This window comes from Cnephaeus nilssonii (genome assembly GCF_951640355.1).
Source record: "Cnephaeus nilssonii genome assembly, chromosome: 11".
Taxonomy (NCBI): Eukaryota; Metazoa; Chordata; class Mammalia; order Chiroptera; family Vespertilionidae; genus Cnephaeus; species Cnephaeus nilssonii.
Window position 1 is genome coordinate 81,693,465 of NC_137082.1, and position 16,369 is coordinate 81,709,833.

The window sequence follows — 16,369 nt, forward strand, 5'->3', positions numbered from 1 at the left end:
TGGTGCATCGTGAGCCAACAATAATGCCGACAGGCCTGGCCTTGGCCTCCAGGGCTTATAGCAGAAGTTGAGAGGAGAATGACCAATATGATTCAGTCGTAACACTGCAGAGAGGCCAATGGGTAGACATATTTGTAGGACAGTGTCTGTGAGGAGAGGAAACTTGACAGAAATTTCTGTAGAGGCAGCGGGATGGAGCGGGATGGTGAGGGTGGTGGTGATGTGGGTGGTGTCAGGGCTGGGCTGATTTTATGGAGGTGGGGTTTCAGGAGCTGGGAGAGATGAGTATATGATGCACAGGAGATTCTAGGAGACAAATCCAAGGCAGCAGTAGGATCAACTGTCCAGCCCTTCTACTCCTACAGGGGGTAGAGGAAAGCAATTGCCCTTTTTAGCAATCTAAATATGGAAGTAATAGGGATAATAATTAGGATATCAAATGCACCATCCTCTAGCAATATGCACAGTCCATTCACTATAGGGAATTGACTTATTGGCATTAAACAGGAATAGCCAAGATGGTACATCAGTATTCAGGGTCCTATATCAGTATTTCTATAGCATTGACAAAATAAGACTGTCAGGAATTGTTTTAAAATTTAATGTATTAGTCCACATTCATTCATTCATTCATTCCAAGACTGACAGCTGTGATCTGAGTAGTTATTTTCTTTTCTGTTTCTCCTGAAAGAGCCTGGGCTCTTGTGACCACTCACAAGCCCTCAAATTTCTTGAGGACTAAGGTAGCAGGGAAATAAATCCTATATAATAAAAGGCTAATATGCAAATTGACCAAACGACTGGTTGCTATGACCAGCACTGACCACCAGGGGGCAGATGCTCAACGCAGGAGCTGCCCCCTGGTGGTCAGTGCACTCCCACAGGGGGAGCACCCCACAGCCAGAAGCTGGGCTCATGGTTGGTAAATGCAGCAGCAGCGTGGGAGCCTCTCCCGCCTCCATGGCAGTGCTAAGGATGATACTAATGGTCGTGTGGGAACAGCGCTGTGTTTTCATAATCTCCTCCTAGGGACTGTCACACCAGGTCCCATGCACAGCTCCTGAAAATGTAAATACCTTTTACATTTTTCTTCTCAAATCCACGTTTGTTTATTTCTCAAAATCCTGCTTTTAGGGAGCTCAGCCTCTTGGCCATATCTTGAGTAGTGTGGTTTGTTCTCAGCACCTCTTCTAGCTGCCAGGTGGCCTGTGCCCACTTCACCTTCCCTCTGGGTCCCGAGTCCCTCACGTTTCTTCCATCTCAGATCTCGACAATTCATATTGTGCGCCAGTGCGTCACCCTTCCCTGGGAGAACTGCAAATCAGAGTGACTCTGGACTCTGCAGAGGAGCGCAGAGGTGGAATTTGGGGTGTCTGCACCGCGCCTAGGGGTGGGGGGAGCGGGTCTCCCTGGCGCACCCTGAATCGCCAGCAGGTGGCGTTCTATCTGTGAGGCCTGCGAGGTTCCCGTCCAGAAACTTGAACGGGGTGTTGACGGCACTGCGGGCGCAGAGTATAGCCGAGTATCCCCGAGCCGACGTGGGCATCCTCAAAAAAGTGGGGAGAGAAAGCTGCTTCCTGTAGGAGTTACTCAAGCTTTCAGACACCACGAGCTTCACTCAGGAAAGCTTCAGAAGGGGTGAGTACGGAGCCGCGCACGGGAAAGGTAGCGCTGTCCTTTCCTTAGGGTATTGCCCATAGTTTGTACTGGCTGGCTTTCCGAACCTCCAGGAAAGATTTCTGGAACGGAGCTGCCTAATCAGGTGGAAGGAAATGCGGGGAAAAATCCCGGGAAGCTGCTGCCTGCGTCCCCGGCTCTCTGCAGCGGGAGGAGCGCGCGCTCCCGCCCGCCAGATGGCGCTGTCTGGCTTTCCTTTGGCTTTCCGCTCCGCCCCCTGGAGACTCCCGCCGGAGCGGCCGCTCTAGCCGACCCCGCGGGCTCTGTGGTTCCGGGCGGAAGTGAGGCGCCAAGCGGAACGGCCTCTGGTGACATTTTCTCCGGGCGGCGCGGACGAGTGCTGGGACTAGGTGGTGGTGGACCCTGCGGAGGCGGCGAGATTCCCTTTGGCCCCGGCGGGGCTCTGACTGCAACTCTCCGCTCGCCGCCGGGGCCTGTGCTGAGGAGGAGAAGGCGGCGGTGGCCGTCGCGGCCCGAGTCACCGCGGCCCGGAGAGTCCCGGCCGGGTCGTGCGTGCCCCGACGGGGCGCGCGGAGCGGACGAGGAGGTGCGGCGCCGCCGCGAAGCGCAGGTGAGGCGGGAAGGGGCGCAGGGCAGCGGCCTGGCAGGGGTCTCGGGGAGGGGGCCGGGTTGAGTGGGAGGGTTGCGGGCCGCGCGGGCGAGGGCTCTGCGGCGCCCGCCGGGGTTGTGACGGGCCCGCGCGGGCGCCGGGTCTTCGCGCCTGGACTTGGCCCGGGTAGGGACAGACTAGAGGGGTTGCTTGCTCGCTCGCCCGCCGCTGGTGACCCCCTTGTCCTCCGGATCGACCGAGTTGGCGGGACGAGCCCCCCTCCCGTTCCCGGGACCGCTTGGGGCCCGGGTGAGGCGCCTTCCTTCCCCGGGGGCTGACAGGAGGCTGGAGGTGCCGCAGTCCGTGGGCCGCGCGGCGGAGCGACTTTACGGCCCTTGGAGTTGCCTTCCCGCAACTTTCCGGCGCCCCGGCGGGCGGGGGAAGCGGCGGCCGCTCTGCCGACTCTGCGGCCCCGCGGCCGGTGTCTGGCGCCGACGCCTGCCCCTGCCCCTGCCCCTGCCCCTGCGAGCCAGGCAGCCCGAGCGCCGCGGCTGCGGCGGCCTCGGAGGGAGGAAAGGCTTCCCCAGGCTTGGCGCCGGCTGCCTCTGGGCGCTTTTCTTTCTGACGGCGGACGCCTCTGGTCCACGGGAGGGATGCGTCAGTCTCCAAAATGGATTTCTTCCGGTGAGTTTGTCAGCTTTATTTAGAAAACCGGCGACGATGTAAAGTGACGAGCCCCCAAGTTAAAGAGCTTCGTCTTCTCTGACGTCCCAGGGCGTTCTCTTCTTTCCCCCAGTAGCAAGCACTTGGTACGTTATTTCTCATGACACCGACCTCCGTGCATTGTCGGAGCAGCAGCCCCCCAAGAACCAGCTGCACGTCTTTCGCACTCTCCGCGGGCACAGAATAGACGCTCCCTGGTCGAAGGAGGGAACGTCTGTACTTGCTCTCCCAGATTGAACAGCTTGAGCAGTTTATCCTTGGATGTGCTTTTGGTTTCTTGCTTGAACTTTGGCTTTCTGAATTCTTCCATCCAGTCGGATGAAAATGCCACTGATGATGCTGTGTCAAGGTTGGCCCACTTAATTACAAGTACCTCTGGCCGTTTTGCTGAGGCTATTATTGTGTCGTGTCGTGAGGCACATGCTACCAGTTTGAATCACTCCCTTCTCCTGGGATATTTAAGGGTGGTTATTAACTTTCTAATGTAGTTTTGCTGATCCTGGCAATCTGGATTCTTCCAGTAAGAGCATTTTGCCTTTTGGTTTAACAATCATTTGTAGAGGCTTACAATCGATAGTTGTTACCCGAAGTCCTGAGGAGTCAACACTTATTTTTGTTGTTTTTATAGGAAGTGTAATATTTTGGCAGAGTGACCTGGCCAATACAATGTCTAGTTGAGTACTTTATGCTCAGTAAATATAAAATTATGAATTAAGTTTGAATTCAGGGGACTAGATGAAATTTCCTGTGATAATCTGTGTGTTACTTTAAAAAGAGCTTAAGTGAAATTTCTTGCAGTTCCATGAAATGAGAAATAAAAATATTTTTAGACATTTCTAAGTTAGATTCCTTTTCACTACTATAATCTTAAAACTTAAAACCCCACCCTTTTCATAATGTAAATATTATAGATGTAAACTTCAAAATAGGTGTCTACAATTAGAAAGGGAGAAACATGGTAATTATACCTAGAGCATCAGCTAAATATGATTTCTTAATGGGAAAAATATTTTTTTCTGACATCTTTTAGTGAAAAATGGGAGGGACTGGATTTTGGAGCTGGAAACTTTCTCATTGTTAATTAGCTTCAAATTAAGTTCACAGTGTAGCTCTTAATATTACTAATTCATATTAATCTTAAATGCATTTATGAAAGAGTGTCACACGTTGTTTTATAGTTTTCATGATGATTTATCCAAGACTGATATATTAAAGATAAACTAAGCTTTGATTTTTTATTTTTAATATATTTTTTATTGATTTCAGAGGAAGAGAGAGAGAGAACATCAGTGTTGAGAGAGAATCATTGATCGGCTACCTCCTGCCCCCACGCTGGGGATCAAGCCCACAACCTGGGCATGTGCCCTGACCAGGAATTGAACAATGACCTCCTGGTTCATAGGTCAACGCTCAACCACCGAGCTACACCAGAGGGCTAAGCTTCAAGTTTTAATTTAATGCAGTTTTCTTAGAACTGAGTGCACGTATATCCTTTAAAGGTTTCTTTCTTTTTCTTTTTTTTGGTTAATCCTCACCCGAGGATATTTTCCCGTTGATTTTTAGGGAGAGTGGAAGAGAGAGGGAAAGACAGAGAGAAATACTGATGTGAGAGAAACACATCAATTGGTTGCCTCCTGCACTGTCCTGACCAGGGTCCGCTGGGGAGGAGCCTGCAACCAAGGTACTTGCGCTTGACCATAATGAAACCTGGGACGTTTGGTCTGCAGGCCAACGCTCTATCCACTGAGCCAAACCTGCTAGGGCAAAGGTTTCTATTTTCATAAGTGACATTGGTAGCTTAAGTCTCCTAACTATATGATTAGCAACTTCTGGGAGCTTGTGTAGTCATTATTCAAGGAGACGTTTTGCTGGGATCTTCGATTTTATACTTTTGAATAGACTTGATATATGGGCAATTAAGATGTTTTTGCTTTTTGTCTTTAAAGTTTGGAATTGGTATATGCCAGAGATCTAAACCCTATGTTTGTAACTTTGGTAAATCACTTTAGAATTTTCTAATTTTTCTGCATGTAAGTAGGGACACGTTTACTGAATTGACAATACTTGAGAAAACCTGTAACAGATGAAAAACGTACAATGGTATGTTTTCTTTTGAACCACACTGATTTCAGTATTCTCTTATTTAGGAAAGAGTTTGGGGCCAAATAAAGTTTCTTGGGTAGCTGTAATTAAATAGTAAAAATGGAATAGATACATTAATAACCGAGTAGAAAGCTATGAGACTATAGAAAATGAAGAGCTATTGAGAAAACTTTGAGAAAATACGGACGACAAAACATTCAGATGGCACCTCTTTATTCTTACAATACTAACTTACTGACCATTTACTGTGTGCCAGTAGTACTCTAGTTGCTAAGAGCTATAGTGATGAATAAGACTGACAGGATCCTGATGGTATAGGAACTTACATATGTAAACCTGAGGTTTGAAGTAGATTTCAGGTGTGCATTCCAGGCTAGAGAACAGCAAAGTCATGATGAGTATTAATGATCTTGAATGGTTAAGTGTGTCCAAGTGCCATGAGTTTACCGAAGGATAGGTAGGGTAGAAGGAGGTAGGGCCAGGTTGTGAAAATAATAGTACCTTAGTCTGCTAATGAGTTATTATTTCTTTGGGAGGGATGGCTGCGGAACTCAGGTGGAATATAAAAGATGAGATAGGCATTCCTGTTTAAAGATTTTTCTTTTTTAGTGAATTGCTTTTTTAAAAAATATATTAAATTGATTTTTTACAGAGAGGAAGAGAGAGGGATAGAGAGTTAGAAACATCGATGAGAGAGAAACATCGACCAGCTGCCTCCTGCACACTCTTTATTGGGGATTTGTCTGCAACCAAGGTACATGCCCTTGACGGAAATCGAACCTGGGACCCTTCAGTCTGCAGGCCGACGCTCTATCCACTGAGCTAAACCAGTTAGAGCAAAAGGTTTTTCTTTAGCCTTCATTTCAGTGAGTAGACATTTTATGGTTTTATTTTCTTATTTTGGGTTGATTCTTTCATAGTTATTTTTTAGTTGTCAGATATCTGTCAAATATAAGTTTGACTGTTGTCACGGAACTTTTCTAAATCCTTAGCCATTATCTTTAATTTTGCCTACTTTCCCCTACTCTTTAAGGACTCAAGATTGTATTTAAAGGAAGTACAATAAACAGTGTTTTCAGCTTCTGTGTGGGCAGTTTTTCTCAGTACAAGTGGGATTGATGTTCATTTAGTCAGTTTTCACACTCTGCCTACATGTCCTTGTGGTAAAAGAAGGAGCAGGGTGAAACTAAAAAGTATCTTGCTTTTCCTGGCCAGTGTGGCCCAGTTGGATGGAGTATCGTCCCATACACCAAAAAAAAAAAAGGTTGTAGATTGGATTATCAGTCAGGGCACATACCTAGGTTGTAGGTTTGAACAACTACAACAACAACTCCTCCTCCTCCTCCTCCTCCTCCTCCTCCTCCTCCTCCTCCTCCTCCAACGGGTACAAAGATAAAAGAAATAATTTCTGTTCAGGGAATTCAAATGTAGTGATCTAGATGATTTTTAAGTTTCTTTCCTGCTCTAAAATGTAGAGAAGAAAAGTAGGAGAAAAAGTACTGTATACTAAAACAGCTATAGTATGGAGTTAGTCTTTTCCTTTATAAAATCATTTTAAATAAGGTATTGGAAGATCTTTTCTTAAATGGGTCTCTAAGCTTGAAATGATTGGAGTCTTTTAAAAAAATTAATTTCTTTTTTTTTATTGTTTAAAGTATTACATATGTCTCCTTTACCCGCCCCCTCCTATTCCCACCCCCCAGGACAAGCCCCCACTGCCCCAGTGTCCATGTCCTGATTGGAGTCTTGAATGTTCTTTTTGTACTGCCAGGTCATTTACAAAATACTTTTTACTTTGCCTGGAATTCTTGTCAATGTATTAGTAAATTAGTACTGATTGTTGTTCAAAGAGGAACGAAATTAAATCTGTTAAAACTTATACCAAAAAACCGCCCAAACACTTACACAGCCATTCCCACGAACCTGGATGAACTAGGATTGTGTTTAGGTAATTCAGAAATTAAAGTTTTCATTAGCATGGTTAGTATTAGGGAAACAAGATATCAAAGCAATCAGTGGAAGTTGTTTTTTTACTGAGTTGTCTGGTTAAAAAACAACAGCACTTTTGTGATGTCCAGAGTTAGCATTTTGTTAGTGCCTTATAATTAGAGAAAGGTATTGTTGGGGAGAGGGAAGTTGGGTGTGGACTAAAACTCTAGGAAAACAGGACTATTTTCGTTTCTGTGTTAAGATCAAAAACCTCATGTGGTTAAGATTTTAAGTAATATCCTGTCTGCCTTAGTTTTAACCCAGTATATGAAAGTATAGTGTATTCTTCAATCAACATTTATCATCAAAGGTTTCCCATTATTTTTCTGCACTGCAATCCACTAAATAATTTGCTATGAGCCTGAGGGCATGTATAGTGGATAGGTTTTTGGCAACATATATTTTGGGGACCTCAGGTCCCAGCATGTGGTGATCCATCTTTATGTGTACTGTCTTCTGAGAGAGATAGAAAATGGCCTGAACAAAATTCTAGGAGAAACCTAGAACCTGTGTTTTAAATAATTCTTGATTTACACTATTGGTGCTTTTGAGTTTTTAGAGTGCCTTTCATTAGCCACTGTGCATTTTTTGCATTTGATAACTTTCTTGCCTTCTTACTTGATGCTATTTTCTATGCAGTCCTGGTACTGGGCCAGATACATGTCAGTAGTAGTAGTATCTGCCACATGAAGTGATTTGAGCAGCCATTATCACTCTTGACCTATTTATAGAGCTTATATCAGTGAAGAAAAGTTGGTTGGCAAGCAAGCAAAACTCTCTTCCCATGGTTGCAATCTCAGAATTTATATTTCAGTTCCGCTTAAACCAGATCATTGAGCTGCATTAATTTTTAATGATCCCTTTCTGTACACTAACCTTTTAGCACTCCAGTTTCTTAACTACACTCTTGAAGGAAAAATACCAAATAACTATTATCACACTGAAAAATAATTGGCAATAATTTCTTAATATCATGATATTTGGAGTTCAGATTTCTCTATTTTATAAATGTGTTTTTACAGTCATTCAGATAACGAGTCAAATAAGGTCTGTGCATTGTTTTATAATCTATAGGTTCCCTTCCGTTTCTTATTCCTGGCAAATTATTTGTTGAAGAAACAAGAGTTTTCCCAGTTTGAATTTGCCAGTTACATTCCTGTGGTGTTATTAAACACATTCCTCTACCCCCCTGGGTTTCTTGTTGTTAATTGGTATTAGGTTTAGAGGCTTGATCAAATTCGGTTTCTATGAGGTATATTCTCTCCCATTTTTTCCTTTGAGGGAAAAAATGCTTTATAGATGATGTTGAGTACTTGTATCAGGAAGCACATAATGTTTGGTTCTCTGTGGTGTTAGCAGCTGTTGATGCTTATTGCCTAGCTCCATTAATTTATTACTCATAATTTCTCACTCTGAATACCTTTTATCATTCTTAGTTCTGAGTTTTTTATACTGTATCTTATTTATAGCCTGTTCAACCTCTTTCTTTTGAGAGCTAAGTGAAGGGAAGAGTTGCTGTGGAGAAAAGAGCCATTTTCTATATTGTAATTCTGTAGTGTTTTTAATTCAGTCCTGATCTTTGGTTCCTGCGCTGTTCCACATTATCCAGGCTACAACTTCTCAGTGGAAAAACTAACCCCAAATCCCGACTCATACTGGGAAGATGTCCTTCGAAAGCAGAATTTGTTTTGTAATATTGGTGTTTGTTTAAGATGAGAGTACTGTTGTCATTAAGTTATAATTTATAAGAATTAAAAAAGGGTTAATTTTTATATTTCAAAAGATTTGGGAACATCACTGTTATAGATGCAATATAATCTTCTAGACCTAAATATCTGGTCGGGGGGGGGGGGGGGAGGCTTAATTTTGTTTCTTAGTAAGATACTGCTCTTTACTTCTTCGTTTTTGTAGTGTCTGTTTTTTGCATCTTTATGCATAAATACCATTCATTTTATAATACATACTAGTGACCCAGTGCGCGAAATTGCGCGAGACCCAGGACCCCAGACCCCATTGCGCCGAGGGACTCCCCCCGAGTCCCACCCTGCAGCGAGACCCAGAGTCAAGTCCTGCTGTTCCGCGGGACCTGGAGTCAAGTCCCCGCCCACCTGCGCTGCATACGCACGCAGCCTCCTGGTGACTGGTCTTTGGTCTTACGGTGTTAAGGCCACTGGGTTTTTATAATAGAGATAAAGGTAAAGAAACAGCTTTATTAGACTATTAGCAGTGTGTCAATTTTTTCTTATGTTTTCATTTGGAAAGATAAAAGAGTTACTGTCAGATATTATGTTGATTCTTTGTAATGGAAAAATGTATCTTTATATTTAATATGTTTTTATTGATTTCAGAAAGAGGCGGGGGAGGGGGAGAGAAACATCGATGAGAGACATCAACATCGATTGGCTGCCTCTTCTACATGCCCCTCTGCTAGGGATCAAATGAAAAACCTGGGCATGTGCCCTGATCAGGAATCGAACAGTTGACTTCTTGGTGCATGGGTTGACAGTCAACCACTGAGCCACACTGGCAGGGCTGGAATATATTTTTATATGCAAGTCAATAGTACTTAGTTTTAAGCAAACGAAGTATTTCATTAGTGGTCTTGGTGATTTTTAAAAGTGATTGAGTTCATCAATTCAAATACTTATTAAATATTGTGTGTTAGGAACTGAGTGAACTGAAGATGATTAACATAATCCCTGTTTTAACCTAATCTCCCTCTAAGGCGATGGTAATATAATGGGGCTGAGGGGAGTGAGTGAAAACATTTACATAATTAACTTGGAGGCAGAAATTCTAAGGTTAGCTATATTCCTGTAGGCGGTTTCATGACTTTCTTTTGTTTTAAAAGTCCCATCCATTTAAGAAGTAAGTGGTTTTTTTGTTTTGTTTTTATTAATCCTCACCTGAGGATATATATTTTTTCCCCATTGATTTTTAGAGAGAATGGAAGGGAGGAAGAGAAACAGTGAGAGAGAAACATCATGTGAGAGAGACACATCAATTGGTTGCCTCCCACATGCCCAACCAGCACCGATTCAGCCTGCAATGTGGGTACATAACCCTTGATGGGAATCAAACTCATGACCCTTCAGTCCTTGGGCTGACTCTCAGACCACCGAGCCAGACCAGCTAGTGCAAGAACTAACTGTCTTTACAGCAGTTTAAAAATAGTCCGTTTTGATTTTTAGTGCTAGGAGTGCATCATTTTTGACTCACAGATTCAGTAGTAAACATGCATAGTTGAATATTTAAACTGTAAGTCAGCTAAGGGTTTTGAAGCTAAGCCTATTAAAAAATAACTTTTAAAAATGTGTTTATACTTGATTGTTGCAGGCTATTTAAACTGCAACTCTATTGCTGAATAACTACTTCCCTCTTTATTTTTTAATTGAACTTTAGAGAAAAGAGAGAAACATTTATGTGAGAGCAAAACATCAATTGGTTGGCTCCCACACACCCTCTACTGGGGATTGAGACCACAACCAGAGCATGTGTCCTGTCCAGAATTGAACTGGCAACCTTTCCGTGCACAGGTTGAACACCCATCCAACTGAACCACACCGGCCAGGGCAACTCTTTTTCACTTTATATTGCATAGTTTTTATTTTTATTGATTAACCATTTGGTGTGCCTTGGGCATAATTTAAAATAAGCACATGGGAAACTACAGTTTTCTTCCAATATAAAGATGATAAAAAATGGTGGTTGTGTAGTTTGTATACAATTAATCAAAACAAAGGATGTTTTGTTTTTAGTAAAAAATTTCAAAGAAGTTCTTTTTACTTTCTAAAGTGTAAAATGTAGGTATGCCTTAATTTATATACAAAATGTATTCTTGTATATTTTTGGGGAAAGCCAAATTTTAAATAACAAACTTTAAATACATTAGGAAAACGTGTTTTAAAGGGATCTGTATTAAAACCTTACCTTTTAAATATGTAACCTAATTTAACTTTTGTAAAGATTCAGAGGTTCAGAACTTTTATTTTGGTTAGAGGAAGCTACTTGTGTAGCGTGATCTAGTCTTGGCTTAAGAAGCAGGTTGGAAATTCAGAAACTGTTCTAAATATACCTGTTAAATTTATCTAAATATATCTTGGCCATTGACCTACATGTTCTTTTCTTAGAAATGAGGATTATACATTTCAGGTTAACTCTGAGCCATAATTAATAAAAATAATTAAAATGTTCCTAGCCCTAGCCTGTTTATTAGTTCAGTGGGGGGGGGGGGGGGGGGGGGAGGGGCTGTGGACTAAAGGGTCTCAGGTTCAATTCTGGCCAAGGGCACATGTCCGGATTGTGGGCTCGATCCCCCCCATTAGGGGTCGTGCGGGAGGCAGCCAATCGGTGATTCTCACCATTGATGTTTCTATCTATCCCTCTCCCTTCCTCTCTGAAATAATAATAATAATAAAAGTTCCCCAAACCTAAATAGAATTGTTTAGATAATGTTAGTATGGATAGACCACTTTTAAAATTACAATTAAAAAAAAATCCTACAAATATGCAATAAAACATTCATTGATTTAAAAAATATATATTTTTATTGATTTCAGAGAGAGATATAGAAGCATCAGTGATGAGAGAGAATCATTGATTGGCTGCCTCACACCCCACACTGGGGATTGAGCCCACAACCTGGTCCTGGATGGGTATGTGCCCTGACCAGGAATTGAACCATGACCTCCTATGCTCAACCACTGAGCCATGCTGGCTGGATCGATTTTATCTTTTTTTAATGACTAGTGACTGAAGCAGTCTTTTAGTGGGTTTTATTTTAAACTGAAATTGCCTTTTATCTTTTTGCTTTTTAAAATATCACTTGAAACTTTTTGAAAACTTTGAGGTCTTGGATAATTAATTCATGGTTGACTATATTGTATCTAAAATTGATCAACAGCACCAGTTGTGCCATTTCAAAGCACTAGTTTTCCAATGCTGAGAAGCAAAGGCCAAGGTAATGCAAATTGTTCTTACGTTGCCTTTTCATAAAGTCTACAAGTAGAGCCGTTAATGCAGTGGTTTTTCTGTATGCTATGACCTAACTCCTATGAAAATGTTTATGCAGAAGATAACTATAGTGTGTGCACAGACACATATACAGTAGCTTTACATGCCTTTTTTAAAATGCAAAAATGAGATTCAGTAGGTTCATTTAACTGATAAGTCCAATATGCAACTAGCTTCTGGCCTAGTTGGATGTAGGAACTCATTTGATAACTGGGCACTATTTTTCTCCCTTTGTACTGGCTCTCTACAGCTTTTCTTTTTTTTTTTTAAATTCTCATCTGAGGCTATGTCTTTATTGATTTTTGGTCCGGCAGTTGTGGCTTAGTGGTTGAGTGTTGACCTAGGAACCAAGAGGTTACCACCATTCAATTCCTGGTCAGAACACATGCCTGGGTTGTGGGCCCGATCCCCAGTAGGGATAGTGCAGGATCGATGATTCTCTCTGCTTGATGTTTCTATCTATCCTCCCTTTCTCTAAAATCAATAGAAATTTTTTTTTTTAAAGGTCTGTCTCTAGATTAATGTTTTTCCATGTGGATGTTCAGTTGTCCTAGCACCATGTATTGAGGAGACTTTTTCCATTGAACTACTTTGGCTCTCTTGTCAGAGGTCACTTGACTATGGGTCTATTTCTGGGCTCTCTGTATTCAGTTCCATCGATCTATGTATTTGTTCGTTGGCTGGAATTATACTGTCTTGACTGCTGTAACGTTATAAGTCTTGAAGTTGGGTAGTGTCAGTCCTCCAACATTCAGTATTCTGTTGACTATTCTGGGTCTTTTGCCTTTCTACATAAATGTAGGACCCATATGTCATTATCTATGAAATTCCTTGCTGGAATTTTGATTGGGAATACATTGAATTTATTGATCAAGTTGGGAAGAATTGCCATCTCTGCAATAATGAGTCTTTCAATCCATGAACACAGAATATCTTCCCATTTATTTATATTATCTTGAAGTTTAAGAACAGGAAGAATTGGTTTGTGATAAAGGTCAGAATAATGATTACTTTTGAGGGGCAGGTATTGGCCAGAGGGTAGCAGGAAGGCTTTAGGATTTTGGAAATATTCTGTATCTGTGTGCTCACTAAATAGATATATTAATTAAAAAAAATCCATGAATTTACATACTTTTTAAAAAAATATGATTTTAGAGAGAGAGGAGGTGAGAGAAATAGCCATTTATTGCTCCACTTATTTATGCATTCATTGGTTGATTCTTGTAAGTGCTGTTACCAGGGAGTCAACCTTGGTGTATTGGGATGATGCTCTATCCAACTGCATACTTATGATGTGTGTAGACTTTTCTGTGCTAATATTTAAATAAAATGTTTCTTAAAAAAGAAAACAACTTAGAGGACAGAATCAATTTTGATTTAAAGAGCAGAGAACTTAGTACCCAAGTTTGTTTTATAGTGGCCTAACACCCACTTAGTGGTACTTTTGTAAATTTGTGGGTATAGATTTTTTTTGAGGGGGGGGTGGTGGCGGGAAGTGGGTAAAGAATTTAAATATTCAAAATAAGCCGACTCATCTGAAAGGTAGATCTTTAGTGTGTTTCTTGTGGACTGTTTTTATGTTGGATACTTTTGTTGGTCACAGATATAGACAGAATTTTTATTTTTTTAAAATTATATATTTTACTGATTTTTTTTTTTTTTTAAATAGAGAGGAAGGGAGAAGGATAGAGAGTTAGAAACATCGATGAGAAAGAAACATTGATCAGCTGCCTCCTGCACACCCCCTACTGGGGATGTGCCCGCAACCAAGGTACATGCCCTTGACCAGAATCGAACCTGGGACCTTTCAGTCCGCAGGCCGACGCTCTATCCACTGAGCCAAACCAGTTAGGGCGACAGAATTTTTATTATCAATTTTAAATAAAATGAAGGACTACAGTAAACTTAATCTTGAAAAATACTATGCAATAAATTCAATTTGAAACAATGTTCTCTAGGGAAGTCGGTATATGTAAGCCCTATCACTTGGTATTTGAAGCTAGATTAGATAAAACTGGTATTCTGTTTGGATTATCCTGAATTGCAAGGCAATAGACAGGATCGCTTAGAAGTTTTTTTTTTTTTTTAACTTAAATTTATTTGACAAGGAAGTGTTAGAGCCTCTACTCTAGTGTGAAAAATCATTCTTGTTTTGTTAGTAAAACACTGACCCTCCAAAGTTACTTTTTTGTCTAAATATTAGGTTAGAATATTGTTTTGTGCAAGAGAGCCAAGTAGGAATTCATGAATTTAATACTACACATGGAGAATCAGTGTAAGTTAACTGGTTCATATATATTGTATTTGAGTTATTAGCTATTTGTATTTCTTAGGAGTTCTAGGGTGGTGTTATAAAATAAACAGATACAGGAGTGTTAGCAATTAGAATGTACCATTTTACATGACTGTAGAGCAAAATCTTGCCTAGAAGCAATTTAATTTAATGGGCTATGCTTATGTCAGCTTGTGGTTTCAACGGAAAGTGCCTGTAGCAACATAAACTTGTAACAGAAAATGACTTAAGTTTGCATTTGTCACATCAGGAAGGACAATACAGTTTCAGTTTATTCATTCATGTTTGTGTCAGGGTAGTGGTGTTAAAGAATAGTTAATGATGGTTGTTGCTCACAAGGGGTATAATTGAAAGTGGTAAAATTGAAAGGCAAGGCTTTCTTATGTTGAACGCTCAATGATTTTATCCATTGCTGTGTCAAAACCCTCAGGAGGGTTTCCTGTATGGTTGCTCTTAGATAAGATCCCATTAATCATGTTCCTTTTTTTACAGTTCTGAGTCTATAGGAAGTTATTAAACATGTGAGAATATATCTAAGAAGGAAGTCTTTCTTCTGTACGTGCTTTTTTTAAAAAAATATTTTTATTGATTTCAGAGAGGAAGGGAGAGGGAGAAACATCGATGAAAGAACCATTGATCGGCTGCCTCCTGCACACCCCCCACTGAAGATGGAGCCTGCAACCTGGGCATGTGCCCTTGATTGGAATCGAACCTGGGACCCTTCAGTCCACAGGCCAATGCTCTATCCACTGAGCCAAACCAGCTGGGGCTCTTCTGTGCATGCTTTTAATGGATATCTTTATATTTTTTTTCCCTGCAAGATAACAAGATAATTCTTACCTACTATTTTATACAATAAAGCAACTCATTTGCTTTAAAATTTTTTATTTTATTTTAAAGTCTATTGAAGTCTTTTCTCTGTTCATTTGATGCTTTTCCCTGGATGAACTGTTATACTCAGCTACCATTTCTATTTTTATTGGTAATGTCCAAATCTTTATTTCAGTTGTATATGTCAGTAACTATCCAAGGAATGATGTGTTCGATATACACTGAGTGGCCAGATTATTATGATTTCTGAACGCATAATAATCTGGCCACTAGTATATATCCTCCTATAAAATAAAAGGCTAATATGCAAATTGTCCCCTCGACCAGGAGTTCTACCAGCAGGCAGGCCGGCTAACCACCCAAGTCCCCTCCCCCTGGCCAGGCTGGCTGGAAACCACCCATGCACGAATTCATGCACCGTGCCTCTAATGTCCTATCTAATAAAGAGGTAATATGCAAATTGACTGTCACTCCAACACACAAGATGGCCGCCCCATGTGGTCAAAGATGGCCGCCTCCATGTAGACACAAGATGGCCAGCCAGGGAGGGCAGTTATGGGCGATCAGGCCAGCAGGAGAAGGTAGTTGTGGGCGATCAGGCCAACAGAGGAGGACAGTTGAGGGGGACCCAGGCCTGCAGGGGAGGGCAGTTGAAGGGGACCCAGGCCTGTAGGGGAGGACAGTTGCTGGGGTCCCGATCTCTCCCGCCACCCCCCCCCCTCCCGCCCCGCAGCCTGCTCACCTGCATGTGTGTCCCCTGGTGGCCACTGCATGTTATAGTGCCTTAACTGACGCTGGCCCGGAAAACATTGTGACAGCAACTGCACAATTTGCATATTAGCCATATATATATATATATATATATATATATATATATATATATATTCTTGATGATTTTCTGTCTAGTTCTATCCACTTAGAATGAGGAATTGAAATACATTAGTGTTGAATTAGCTCTGTCCTTTTTATTCTGTTAGTTTTTGTTTCATGTATTCTGAGCCTGTTAAGTACATATATTTTTATATGTATGTATACATGTATAATTATTATATTTTCTTATATATTAAATGTTGTATCATTATGAAGCGTCCCTCTTTGTATTGTAATATTGTCTGATGTTGATATAGACATTTCTGCTCTCCCATAGTTGCTCTTTGAATAGTATGTTTTTCCATTATTTCAGTCTAGTG

The 16,369-nt window shown here is 41.5% G+C and overlaps 1 protein-coding gene across 3 annotated transcripts in view; it reads left to right on the forward strand.

Annotated features, from left to right (window-relative positions):
* Positions 1 to 1,502: 1,502 nt before the first annotated feature.
* ARK2N (arkadia (RNF111) N-terminal like PKA signaling regulator 2N) overlaps positions 1,503 to 16,369 on the forward strand; it is a 65,136-nt gene continuing 50,269 nt past the window's right edge. For 2 of the 3 annotated variants that reach the window (XM_079785090.1, XM_079785092.1), the window contains exon 1: positions 1,976 to 2,248. The gene's annotated coding sequence lies outside the window, so the exon portion shown is untranslated. Of the gene's footprint in view, positions 1,639 to 1,975; positions 2,249 to 16,369 lie in introns of those variants that run through there. The other variant, XM_079785091.1, reaches the window with a different exon arrangement.